The sequence below is a fragment of the Aedes albopictus genome, chromosome 3, assembly GCF_035046485.1.
Source record: "Aedes albopictus strain Foshan chromosome 3, AalbF5, whole genome shotgun sequence".
Taxonomy (NCBI): domain Eukaryota; kingdom Metazoa; phylum Arthropoda; class Insecta; order Diptera; family Culicidae; genus Aedes; species Aedes albopictus.
In genome coordinates, this window is record NC_085138.1 from 117,329,635 (window position 1) to 117,341,671 (window position 12,037).

Here is a 12,037-nt window from a genome sequence, read left to right on the forward strand (position 1 = left end):
ATTTCCCAATCAAATTCCCACAGGAATTCTCAATGGAGCTGCTGTAGAAATTCCAAGTGGAACTCCTTGAGGAATTCCCAGAGTAATCCCCACGGGAATTCCCAGTGGAGCTCTTAGACGAATGCCCGGTGGAACTTCCTGAGGAATTTCTAGATGAACCCCAGTGGAACTTCTAGACGAATCTCCGATGGAATTCCCAGTGGAACTTCTAGAGGAAAGCACCCGATGAGAAGGAGTTCCCAAAAGAACTTCTAGTGGAATTCGCAGTGGAACTCCAAGAGACATTTCCAGATGAACTTCTATTCGAATTGCCAATAGAACTCTTAGGGTCATTTCCAATGGAACTTCAAGAGGGATTTCCAGTGGAACTCCTGGAAGAACTCCCAGTGTAACTAGTAGAGGAGTTTCCAGTTGAACTACTTAAAAAAAAAACAAGTGAAACTCCTAAAGGAATACATGGAAGTCCTAGACGAATTAATGGTGGAATTCCTAGAGGAATTCTTAGTGGTACTCCTGGGGATATTCCCAGATAGTTCCTAGAGGAAATCCCAGATGAACTTCTAGAGATATTCCCAGTGAAACTCCTAGATGATTATCCGGGCTTCGTGGCCGTGCGGTTAGCGGCGTCAGTCGTCTAGGCGTATCGTAAGCCTCGAGGTGTGGGTTCGATTCCCACTCCAGTCGGTGAAAACTTTTCGTCAAACGAAAATTCATCACTGGGCCACTGGGTGTTGTGTGTATTGTCCGTTGTCTAGTGTAAGTAATGTGTTCAGTATGTGCAGCCTCTGGCTGAAGACGGTGTGAATTGTCTTTCTTTCTTTCAACTCCCAGAGGAACTCCCAGAGAAATTGCTAGAGCAGTTCCCCTTGCAATCCCTAAAGGGAATCCCGATTGAAATCCTGGAGGAATTCCCAATGAAACTCCTTGATGATTTTCCAGCGGAACTCCTAGAGGAATTCTCAGTAGGAGTTCTATTGCCTTTTGAACTTCTGGAGAAATTCCCAATGGAACTTACTGATGATTTTCCATTGGAAATCCTAGATGAATTCCTGGTGGAAAACCTAGAGGAATTTCCCGTAGAACTCATAGACGAATTCCCAGTAGAACTGATAGAAGAAATCCCCAATGGAATTCTCAGTGAAACTGCTTTCTAGAGGAATCCCCAGTGAGGCTCCAAGAGAAATCCCCGTGGAGCTTCTGAAGGAATTTGCAGTGGAAATCCTAGAAAAAATTCTGGGGGAATTTCTAAAGAAACTTCCGGTGGAACTCCTAGATGAATTTCCTGTGCCACTATTAGATGATTATCCGGTGAAACTTCTAGGGAATTTCCAAAGCAACTGCTAGAGTATTCCTACTGGGAATCACGACTAGTAGATTTTCTAGGCGAATTCCTGGTGAAAGTCCTAGAGGATTTCCCAGTAGAACTTGGAATTCAGACAATAAAATGGATTGTCACTGAAAATTGTCTTAGAAGCCTGGTAACTCTAACCGCAGGGTCATAAAGCTCCACAATATGTCTGCGTGATCAGTTGACGAATTCCAGACCACCGCCGACGATTCGAAAGCTCAGCGACCACCAGTGTTGTTTCCCAGCGTGTGTTGGGAAAGTCGCGCGGGACTGTATGTTCTGCCGTTTACGCAAAACTATACCCCGGAAGAGCGAAGCGAACGGCGGGTGGTGTTCGCCGCTGCAAAAGCCGCGCTTAAGACCGAGATAAGAGCAAGCAAAAAGGCCTGCTTTGAGGGTCTCTGTCAGAGTGCCAATACGAACCCGTGGGGTGACGCCTACAGGATCGTTATGGCCAAGACGAGAGGTGTGATGGCTCCTACAGAGCAATCTCCAGAGATGTTGGAGGGGATCATTGGAGGACTTTTTCCGCGTCATGATCCTAGTCCTTGGCCTCCTTTCGTAGGACAGCCGGGGACTGGGGCTGGCGATGAGAAGAGGGTCACCGATGTGGAACTTGCGGGGATAGTTAAGTCCCTTAGCGTAGGTAAGGCCCCAGGTCCGGACGGAGTTCCGAACCTGGCCTTAAAAGTAGCTACTGCAGAGGCTCCCGAGATGTTCAGGTCTGCTATGCAGAAATGCCTGGACGAGGGAGTTTTCCCAGAAGCTTGGAAGAGGCAGAGCCTGGTACTATTGCCAAAGGCGGGGAAACCACCCGGAGACCCGTCGGCATATAGACCAATATGCTTGATTGACACGGCGGGGAAGGTGCTCGAAAAGATCATCCTCAATAGAATGTTGCGGTTCACCGAGGGCGAAAATGGTCTTTCGAGTAACCAGTACGGCTTCCGGAAGGGGAGGTCCACCGTAGACGCTATCTTGTCGGTTACAAAAACCGCCGAGAAAGCACTCGAGCCTAAGAGGAGGGGAATTCGCTTTTGCGCGGTAGTGACTCTGGATGTAAGGAATGCGTTTAATAGCGCCAGCTGGTCTGCTATTGCCGATGCGCTCCTGCGTCTGGGTATACCGGAGTACCTGTACAAGATTCTCGGAAGTTACTTTCAGAATCGTGTACTAGTCTACGACACGGAGGTGGGTCGGAAGTGCTTTCACATAAGCTCAGGAGTCCCGCAAGGTTCCATCCTGGGTCCGGTGTTATGGAATGTCATGTACGACGAGGTGTTGATGTTAGAGTATCCAGTGGGAGTGGTGATTGTCGGATTTGCCGACGACATTACGCTCGAAGTCTACGGTGAAACGATCGAGGAGGTAAAGTTGACTACCAACCACTCGATTAAGGTTGTGGAGGCGTGGATGCGGTCCAGGAAACTGGAGCTGGCTCACCACAAGACAGAGGTGACGGTTGTTAACAACCTGAAGTCGGAGCAGCAGACGGAGATCAGTGTAGGAGACTGTACTATCCTGTCAAAGCGCTCCGTCAAACACTTGGGCGTGATGATCGACGATAAGCTTACCTTCGGTAGCCACGTCGATTATGCCTGTAAAAGAGCCTCCACAGCTATTGCGGCACTGTCCCGGATGATGTCCAATAGCTCTGCGGTGTACGCCAGTAAGCGCAAGCTTCTGGCTAGTGTTGCTACATCCATACTTAGGTATGGCGGCCCGGCGTGGGGCACCGCGCTAAGTACTAAATGCTACCGACGGAAGCTGGAAAGTACTTACAGGCTTATGTGCCTGAGGGTTGCGAGCGCGTACCGTACCGTGTCACACGACGCTCTCTGCGTCATTACTGGTATGGTGCCTATCAGCATTCTTATCAGTGAGGACATGGAGTGCTTCGAAATGCGCGGCACAAGAGGCATACGCAGGACTGTCAGGATGGCCTCTATGGTCAAATGGCAGCGCGCGTGGGACAGTTCCACCAAAGAAAGGTGGACCTATAGGTTGATACCGAGGGTAGATAGTTGGATTAATAGGCGCCATGGGGAAGTTTCATTCCACCTGACACAGGTCCTTACAGGTCATGGTTGCTTCCGACAGTATCTACACCGTTTCGGGCATGCGGATTCTCCCGAATGCCCAGTATGCAATGGTTCAGAGGAAACGGCGGAACACGTTTTGTTCGTGTGCCCGCGTTTTCGCACAATGCGTGACCGCATGCTTGCCACATGCGGGGAGGACACAACTCCGGACAACTTGGTCCAGAGGATGTGTAGGGATGAGTTTGGCTGGAACGCCGTTTCAACGGCTATTACCCACATCGTCTGGGAGCTACAGAGGAGGTGGCGCGTGGACTCGGAGTATGGCTAGTCCAGATGCAGTACAAGAGGTGGTCCAGGGGTTCGGAGTCGGCTTCGTAGGTCATACCGGTGCCCTGCGGTCGAGATCGACCCTTACAACGATTAAGTGGCCGCGGAGAGGAAGTCCCGGTAGCGGTGCTGTCGTGGCGTCGGTCTACTGGGTTGGATCCGAGCCCGCGGTTGGAAAGGGGTCCCCGGCAAGGGTCGGGGTAGGTGAGATCCTGCTGTCTGCAACCTACGGGTGCATCTGATAGGGCCTGAAGGGTAGTGATACCCTTCCTTACGGGCAGGTCAGATCGGGTTGCACGTGGGCATCAGTTCTTGATGTCCGCTCAGCAGTAGGGCGCGGGCGGGGTTGACCCTGCCCGCCTTCCGAGGACAAAGGGAGTGGCGAGGACCACTCGGGAAACTGGCTAAGCGCCAGCATGCTACCGTGATGGACTCTCCAAAGCGAGTCATCGATGTTCGTTGCTGCAGGCTACGCAGCTAACCTTGTGGGTGCGATGTGCACTAGCCCCTCTCTGAAGCAATACCTTCTTGGTGGTTCCGGAGAGACGTAGGGTTTGGCGACCATAGGAATGGTTTAGTGGGTACGAGGAGAGAGTAGTCCTGGATTTTACTTTTGTTGTAGAAGACGGCCTGTCAGACCTACACTACCCTAACCTTCTGTTAGGGTGTCTGTTGAGCAGATTATCCCCCTATGGTTTAGAAGGAAAAAAAAAAAAAAGAACAGCTCTTTCATATAGATTACTAGAGTGCATGTAATGATATGTAACAGCATCGGCGAACAATGTGAAAAGCTGCATGGAGATGTCGTGCAAAGTTGGTTGCCCTAAGTTTACGTCGTAAGCTTCTGACTTCCCAAGTGCAAAACATCTTACACCAGTAGTAAAACTGCCATCGCCATGAAGGTCACTAACCTTGCCAACTCTTACTGCGAGCTGAACTTCCTTTCTCGTCGCTGTCGCTGTCGGCAATAGCGGCAGCGGTTGGATGCTCCATGAATTCCAAATCGATCGTAAGTGCGGGTTGTTGCAAACAAGAGATGCAACAAACATTCCCTACAGCATAATGGGAATTCCCAGCTCGTAGTTTGCCGTCTCCAGCCACAAACAACTTCGCCGCCGCCGCCGCCACAGTATAACCCAGTAGCACCGCAAAGGGAATTCCAAAATCACGTTTTCCCACACATAACCACCCGCATTAGCTCTCCTGTGCTCCTGCAGCTTGAGCAGCAGCGGTGGTGACGCGGACTACCACGGATGGGATGTTACAACACGGCTGGAAGCTACGGGAAATTGGGGTAAAATGACACTGGGACAGATAGAGCATTTCATATGTGTTTCACGGCCATTTTTGCAGTTATCAGCTATTTCTGACTAGTTCTCATGTGTACACCGTTTAGCAACAACAAGGTATAAAGTTTCCGTCGAGAGGAGTTTAGGGAGTTCACTGTACGTATTCACCGTACTGCGAATTGAATCTGGTCATCCTCAGCCTGTAATATCTTGAAGAATACTCTGACTTAGCGGTCAAATTTCAAAACTAGATTGATTGAGTAACAATATTTAGACTTTGCCAAGTCTGTAGATTACGAATTGAAAAGTTATATCTATAGGTCCTCCTCTTCTTGGCGTAACGTCCTCACTGGGACAAAGCCTGCTTCTCAGCTTAGTGTTCAATGAGCACTTCCACAGTTTTTAACTGAGAGCTCCCTCTGCCAATGACCATTTTGCATGTATATATCGTGTGGCAGGCACGAAGATACTCTATGCCCAAGGAAGTCAAGCAAATTTCCTTTACGAAAAGATCCTGGATGAGATGCTGAATACCCGTGCGTTTACCGCCTCGGCTATATGGGCCCTATATCTATAGGTAATCCTTAGGAATTTCGTCCGTATTCACGCGTAGGGAAACGTAAAATTTTAACACTCTTCCCCCTACAAGTCAAATAGCATCTGCATCAGCATTCAAACCAGCAATCTTGGTGAATCCAAAAGTGGCTGCACTTCCAGCGGCGTGGGCGGATCTTTCACGCTTTTCTGCGCGCTACTGGCAAAAGGAAAGAAGCTGCTACTATTTTCGGAAAATGCCGGTTTGCGCAAACATTGTGCTGCCATACGAAAATCGATTCCACTTCGGCAGAGTGGCTTCTATGAGTGAGCGAGCATAGCACATTCTTCTGGTATAATAGAGATGGCTCTACCGCCGGAGGGAAATTTGTTCCTTTTTGCGGATTCTTGAAGCAACATCCGACCCGGTTAGGTTGCACCCTTAGTTGCACCCAAACTGTGGCGATATTTCAAAGGTGAAGGGATGTACAAGAGATTTCTTGATGCATGTATATGCATGCAACTTGCATATTTCTAAGATAAAAACAGAGCGTATAAACTTTATGAGCCATTCTCAAGCTTCACAAAGATTATGAACGTTTCATCGACTTATCATTTCGCAATAAGCGCCTGCAAGAATTTTACAATCAAAGTACTTACTAAAAAAAATTTCCAACAACTTCTTTGTAATTATACAAGAAGTTATTTCAGGAGGTTGACCAAAAAGTTTCGTCGGGAACATTCAATATATGATTTTGTAAGAAGTTCCTACTAAAGGTCTCATGATAAATATAATATATTTGTATATTATACAAAAGGGATGGAGAATTTTGATAAAAATTTTTCTCAGAAATTCCTCAAAAATCTTGTGCAGTGGACCATTTTTGATGATATTCTGAGATATTAGCAGAAAGTGTCCAAAACGGAGCCTCTGTCTCACACCCTAGATCTGTGTTTTGTACGTTTATGACACAGTTGGAAACCCCTGTCCGAAAGCACAGAATGTGGTAAGCCGCCCCATGGTAACGTGATGTGTTTCGAAAAAGGGCTATCGATTTAATTGGGATCGAGGTTAAGCAACCCCTCATCTGGTGGAGTGTTTTGAAAACATCTCGCTCGTTTTCCCTTCGAGCCCTACGGGGTTGGAATTGTGAATGGACCCTGATGCTGGCTGTGTGCAATGATTCAATACCTGACCAGGAAAAAAAGTGGCAGACCAAGTAGTGCAACTGGTGTGGATTGGTGCGGGAAAAAACGTGACTGAGAACTTGGATTTGGCCACGAATTGTTTCGAGTCTTTTTTGTGTGGGTAGATTGAAATGAGACTACCTTTTCGAGATCAATATTAGCAGGGTTACCGTGAGATGGTCATGAATACGCTCACTTGGTACAGATCGGCTCATGTGATGGATTAAAAGTAACAGCACAAGGTGAAACGGAATGCATTCAAGGTGTTGATTGGAAGATGATATTGAGAAAAATACAGCAGGTTAGAGGAACTACCTTGAGAATTGGCAATACTTTTCACCTAACATTTGAAGTGGGCGCATGAGAAAAAGATCACATAACATTTTGACTAATGGGCGGCCATCTTGACATTTCTGGTCAAAATGGTTTAAATCAAGCATTTTCCCTATACTAAAAATATACCCACATGGGATGGCTGAAATAACATTCAATTACCATGATTTAGAGTTTCTGGTGCCGTTTGAAATTTCAGTTCGTGATCTTGGAATTAGTCACCATTTGCAGACTCCGAACTTCTGCTCTTTACTAAATCTCTCCATATTGCATGGGTTTCGAGCATAATACTACATAAAATAGACGCCATCATCTTGGATTTTCCTTGCACGATTTCTGGACTGGACTGGAAATTCTCATAGTTTGTTTTTGAATTTCTTCTGTAATTCCGCTGAGCTTGCTTTGACTTCTAGCAACATCGAACATTCAATCGGTTCCGCAATTTTGGGTGAAATCAATCATTTTCCACAGTTTTTGGCGTTTTATAATAGTTACCGAAATAATCAAATTCAGAAGGTATGATAAAGGATTTCATCAGTCAAAGAGGTTGATTTTTTTCCTGTATATACTTTAATGTTATAAATACACTGGATGAGCACTTCTTCTCCTACGATGCCACTTGACCATCTCCGGCAACTCTTTTGGAGATTCTTTCGGCAGTTTATTTGAGAACTCTCTAGGCATAATGCTTTGTTTATTTCTTATAAATTGTATTCAAAAATTTCTTAGAAAACTTTTTTGGCAATTTCTTTGGAAATTCATTGTTTTGGAAATATTTCAGGCAACTCGATCAGGAAATCTTTCTACAATTGCTTTCGTAAACTTTTTGTTAGTTTTTAGTTAGTTTAGTTTAATTCAGTTAGTTAGTTTTCTTTTGAAAATTGCACCTGCGATTTCTTTGGAAATTCGTGTATTTCCAATTCAAATAACCGAAGTTATTTGCTTCGGAATTCGTGAAAAAATCGCCCATTTAAAAATAAATTGTCGAAAAAATTTCAAGAGCATTAGTATTTCAAAAATTGCAGAAGGAATTCTCAAAGGGATTTCCGAAGTAATTTCCAAAATCTGCTCGAGAAATTGAAAACGTACTTGAAGAAATTTCCTGTGAAATTTCCAAACTTGCCCGAGCAGAAGGGAATAACAACAGCATAAGAAAATGTGTTATTTTGGCCAAATAACTGAGTAATGAAATAAGTTATTTTCCTGTTATTGACATAACAAATTATGTTATAAACTTGGCTGTCATAAGCGGCAAAATAACAAAAATCATAACAAAAAAAAATGTTCCTGGAAGGCCAATTTGATAACATATTATGTTAGTTCGACAACAACATAATAACAATGAATTTTGGAAACATGTCAATAACAAATGTTGTTATTTTGAAGTTATTAAGGTACACCGGGGCAAGTTGAAACGGGTGGGGCAAGATGAAACAGCGGGTTAACATGATGTTTTATAATGATGATAAACAGTTTGACTGCCATAACACATAGTTTTTGATTCAAACAATCTTTTAGCGAAGGAAAAAAAATCCAAATATTGAAATCTATTTCAAAACTTCGTGTTTCATCTTGCCCCACCCGTTTCAACTTGCCCCGGTGTACCTTGATAACAATCCGAAAATAAAATTAGTTATGCTATCAAACTAATAACAGAGTGAGTAATAATGCTAGGGTGTTGTACCATTCGGGCAACCTGTTTTTGACACTTGCCGCTCTAACTAAATCAATTGTATACCTAATTGGCACACGATGAGTTACGTACAGTATCTAACCCTATACAAAAATTCAAACCAATTCGTTTGAAATTGACTTAGTTATAGCATCAAGTGCCCAAAACAGGTTCACCTACCAAAATGGTACAAGGCCCTATATGAATAACAAAACAAGCGTTTAGAGCATATCAGTGCTAGTTATTATAGAAAATCAACGAAAAGTACAAGCCGAGAAAATAATCTAAAAAATACAAGATGTACAGAGCATATGCACGCACATACTCCCTCATTATGGAAAACAACGTAAACTAAGTTAATCTCGAACTATGTTGCTTTGATTTCAAAACTTGTTACTGTTGTGCTATTGTTGATAAGTTGATCAAAAGTACAACAATAACAAAACTTGTACTTCAACAAAATATGTTATTGGAATGTATTTGATGAAGTGTCTAAATCTAAATGGACGAGCAGGCATGATGGATGTATATCAATAGCTTGGTTATAACAAATTGAGATTGTCCAACAAAATTTGTTATGGTAAAGCTCTGCCTTGATAATTCGTAGTTATCAATTTGATATTCTCCTCTGCTCGGGAGTTGCCGAAGATATTTCCTCACAAATTTCTCAATGAATTCTTAAAGAAGTTGAAAAACCATTTCCAGAAGAATTGGTGGAATCAATAACCAAATCAATATGTATAACCAAAAACTTTCCAAAGGATATTGAAAATTTCAAAGGAAATACCGGAAGAATTACAAACTAAAAATATGTCGAAGGAACTACAGAATAAATGGAGGCTTGCCGAATTTATTTCCTAGGGAACCGCCGAAAACGATTCTAAATTATGATGATGACCTTGTTTCTTTCAACTCCAGTAAGAATTTGCATCCTTTTACAGATACATAATTCGATCTCAACTGTAAGGTCGTCTCGTACTTTAGTCAACTTCCAAATAAGTTGTTGAAGAAATTTTCAAAGAAATTACAGCAGGTTACTGAGAAATTTTCGAAGCAAGAAATTTTTCCTGAATGTGCCGAAAAAATAGTGGAAGGTATTCAAGAAACAGTTGCTTCAGTCATTTCTAAGGCAATTGCTGATATTGTACGTGGATTTGCTAACTGAACACGACGAATCAGAACCGTCGTTTTTGGAATCGCCGGTCGAATCGTCTTTCGATTGCAGAGCGAGACAGCAGCCAAACTGACACATCGCTTTGACATATGTATTTAACGTAGGAGCAACACGTGCGTGAGATTTTCTCTCTCGGTTGGTGTGGTTTGTTTTGATCCAATCTAACATTTCTTTTACGCTGCTTATGCTGCCGGTGCTGCCAGCTGATGGAGGAGCATAGTCGAAGATTAAAAGTTTTCGTTATAAAATTTTTGAAAAATTCTGGTGTAAAAGTTCAGCATTAATCTTTTCAATGCGTGTTTCATATATTATTTCACAGAGAATCAGTGTAGAGTTCGTTTAATGTAATAAGAACATTAACTTAGAAGTCTATAACTTTACAAGAACGCATGGAAACGCCCCTTGAATTGAACGGCGATTCCCAAACAGAGGAGTAAGCTGGTTGTCAACTGGGAACAAATTACGCCTACCCTCTCAATTTTAGTACCATTAGAAGGACGTAACGGCCAACCAAGAAAATATCAATTTTCGTTCGCAAAATTGATTTTAACACCGTTTTATCATGCTAAAAGCAAGTCAGCATGTGATTCAAGCATAATCCCACACATTTTATTTAGATTATATTGAAAAATTTTATTCCGAAAAAAATCAGTGTTTTGTTTTCGCCATTATGAAATATTTGCCTCTACTCTCGGTTGTTTTTGTTTTCGTTTTGTTTGGAGTGCGGAAATCGGTTGAAAATTGAAAACTTCTAGAGCGGTTCTGGTGCTTTAATATGAGGATAATTTAACAGTACAACTCAAGAAATTTCGATAATTACCTAAAAGACTGAGCATCAGCACCGATAGGAAGAGAAAAATGCTAATGTTTTTACTATTGTTGATGTTTATAAACAACTGAACAAAAGATGTTTACAAATTAGAACCAACAGCAGATGGCGCGCAGGTGGGCATGTTTGGGTGGGCGTAGAGGGTAGGATCTACCACCCCTGTTTCCAAACAGCTCAAGCAAATTCCCTTAGAATTCATCTTCGAAGAAAAATCACAATATTTTTTTTTCAAAGAAATTCCTAAAGAAATTCCTAAAGAAACCTCAATGGACTTCCTAAACCCCCCCCCCCCCCCCCCGCGTGGTCATTAGTCCATACAATTTTTTTTATTTGTCCATACAAAATGGTCATTGGTCGAACCCCCTCCCCCCTCATGACCACGTGGTTTATGGACAGCCCCTTATTAACTGAGAGCTTTCTCTGCCAATGACCATTTTGCATGTGTATATCGTGTGGCAGGCACGAAGATACTCTATGCCCAAGGAAGTCAAGGAAATCTCCTTTACGAAAAGATCCTGGACCGACCGGGAATCAAACCCGTCACCCTCAGCATGGTCATGCTGAATACCCGTGCGTTTACCGCCTCGGCTATATGGGCCCTCCTCTGGCAACTCCTCTGGAGAACGAATAGCCACCTTTGGGAATTTCTAAGGCGATTCGTCCAGCATATTATTCAGGTATTGCTGGCAATTGCCAAATCAGAGCAATTCTTCATTACACCAACTAAACTAGCCATGAAAATGTTTGAAATTTCTCAGGTAATTTTTACAGACCACACGACGAAACAAACCACATGCACGAAAAAGACGGATCATATATTTTACTTAATCTCGTGTTGCCGTCCTTTTCATGCTCATATTACATCTATCAAAATGACCTGAGAATTGTCAGTTATTTTGAGGTTAGGTTCGTTGGTGTAATAAAGAATGGCGGATGTTTTCAAGACCGTTCCGTTCACCCTTAATTGATAAAGGAACTGAGGAGAACGATTGTTAGAACTTGTTGCTTTTTGTTAGAAACGTTTTAGAATGAGTTAATGGTATGCTAATTTTCCGCTTGCAGCATTGGTCTGACGACGCTATCCGTGACTCTCGCAAGTACTCATGTGCTGGAAAGAATGTTAGTTGCTTTGGCACCTAAAAACCAAACAGGCTCAAATGCCTACAAATTAAATGCCATAACTCTTGAGAAATTTTCAACTGGAAGGAGTATTCCTTGACGAGTTTGGCTTTCTCAGCCTCGGAGGGTCTGCCTGAATTCCCTAGACTGAGGGAAACAGGAATATTCAAAGATCATGTACG

The 12,037-nt window shown here is 43.3% G+C and overlaps 1 protein-coding gene across 3 annotated transcripts in view; it reads right to left on the bottom strand.

Moving 5' to 3' along the window:
* LOC109433366 (glucose dehydrogenase [FAD, quinone]) overlaps window positions 1–12,037 on the bottom strand; it is a 164,846-nt gene that overhangs the window by 38,467 nt on the left and 114,342 nt on the right. The window lies entirely within an intron of this gene.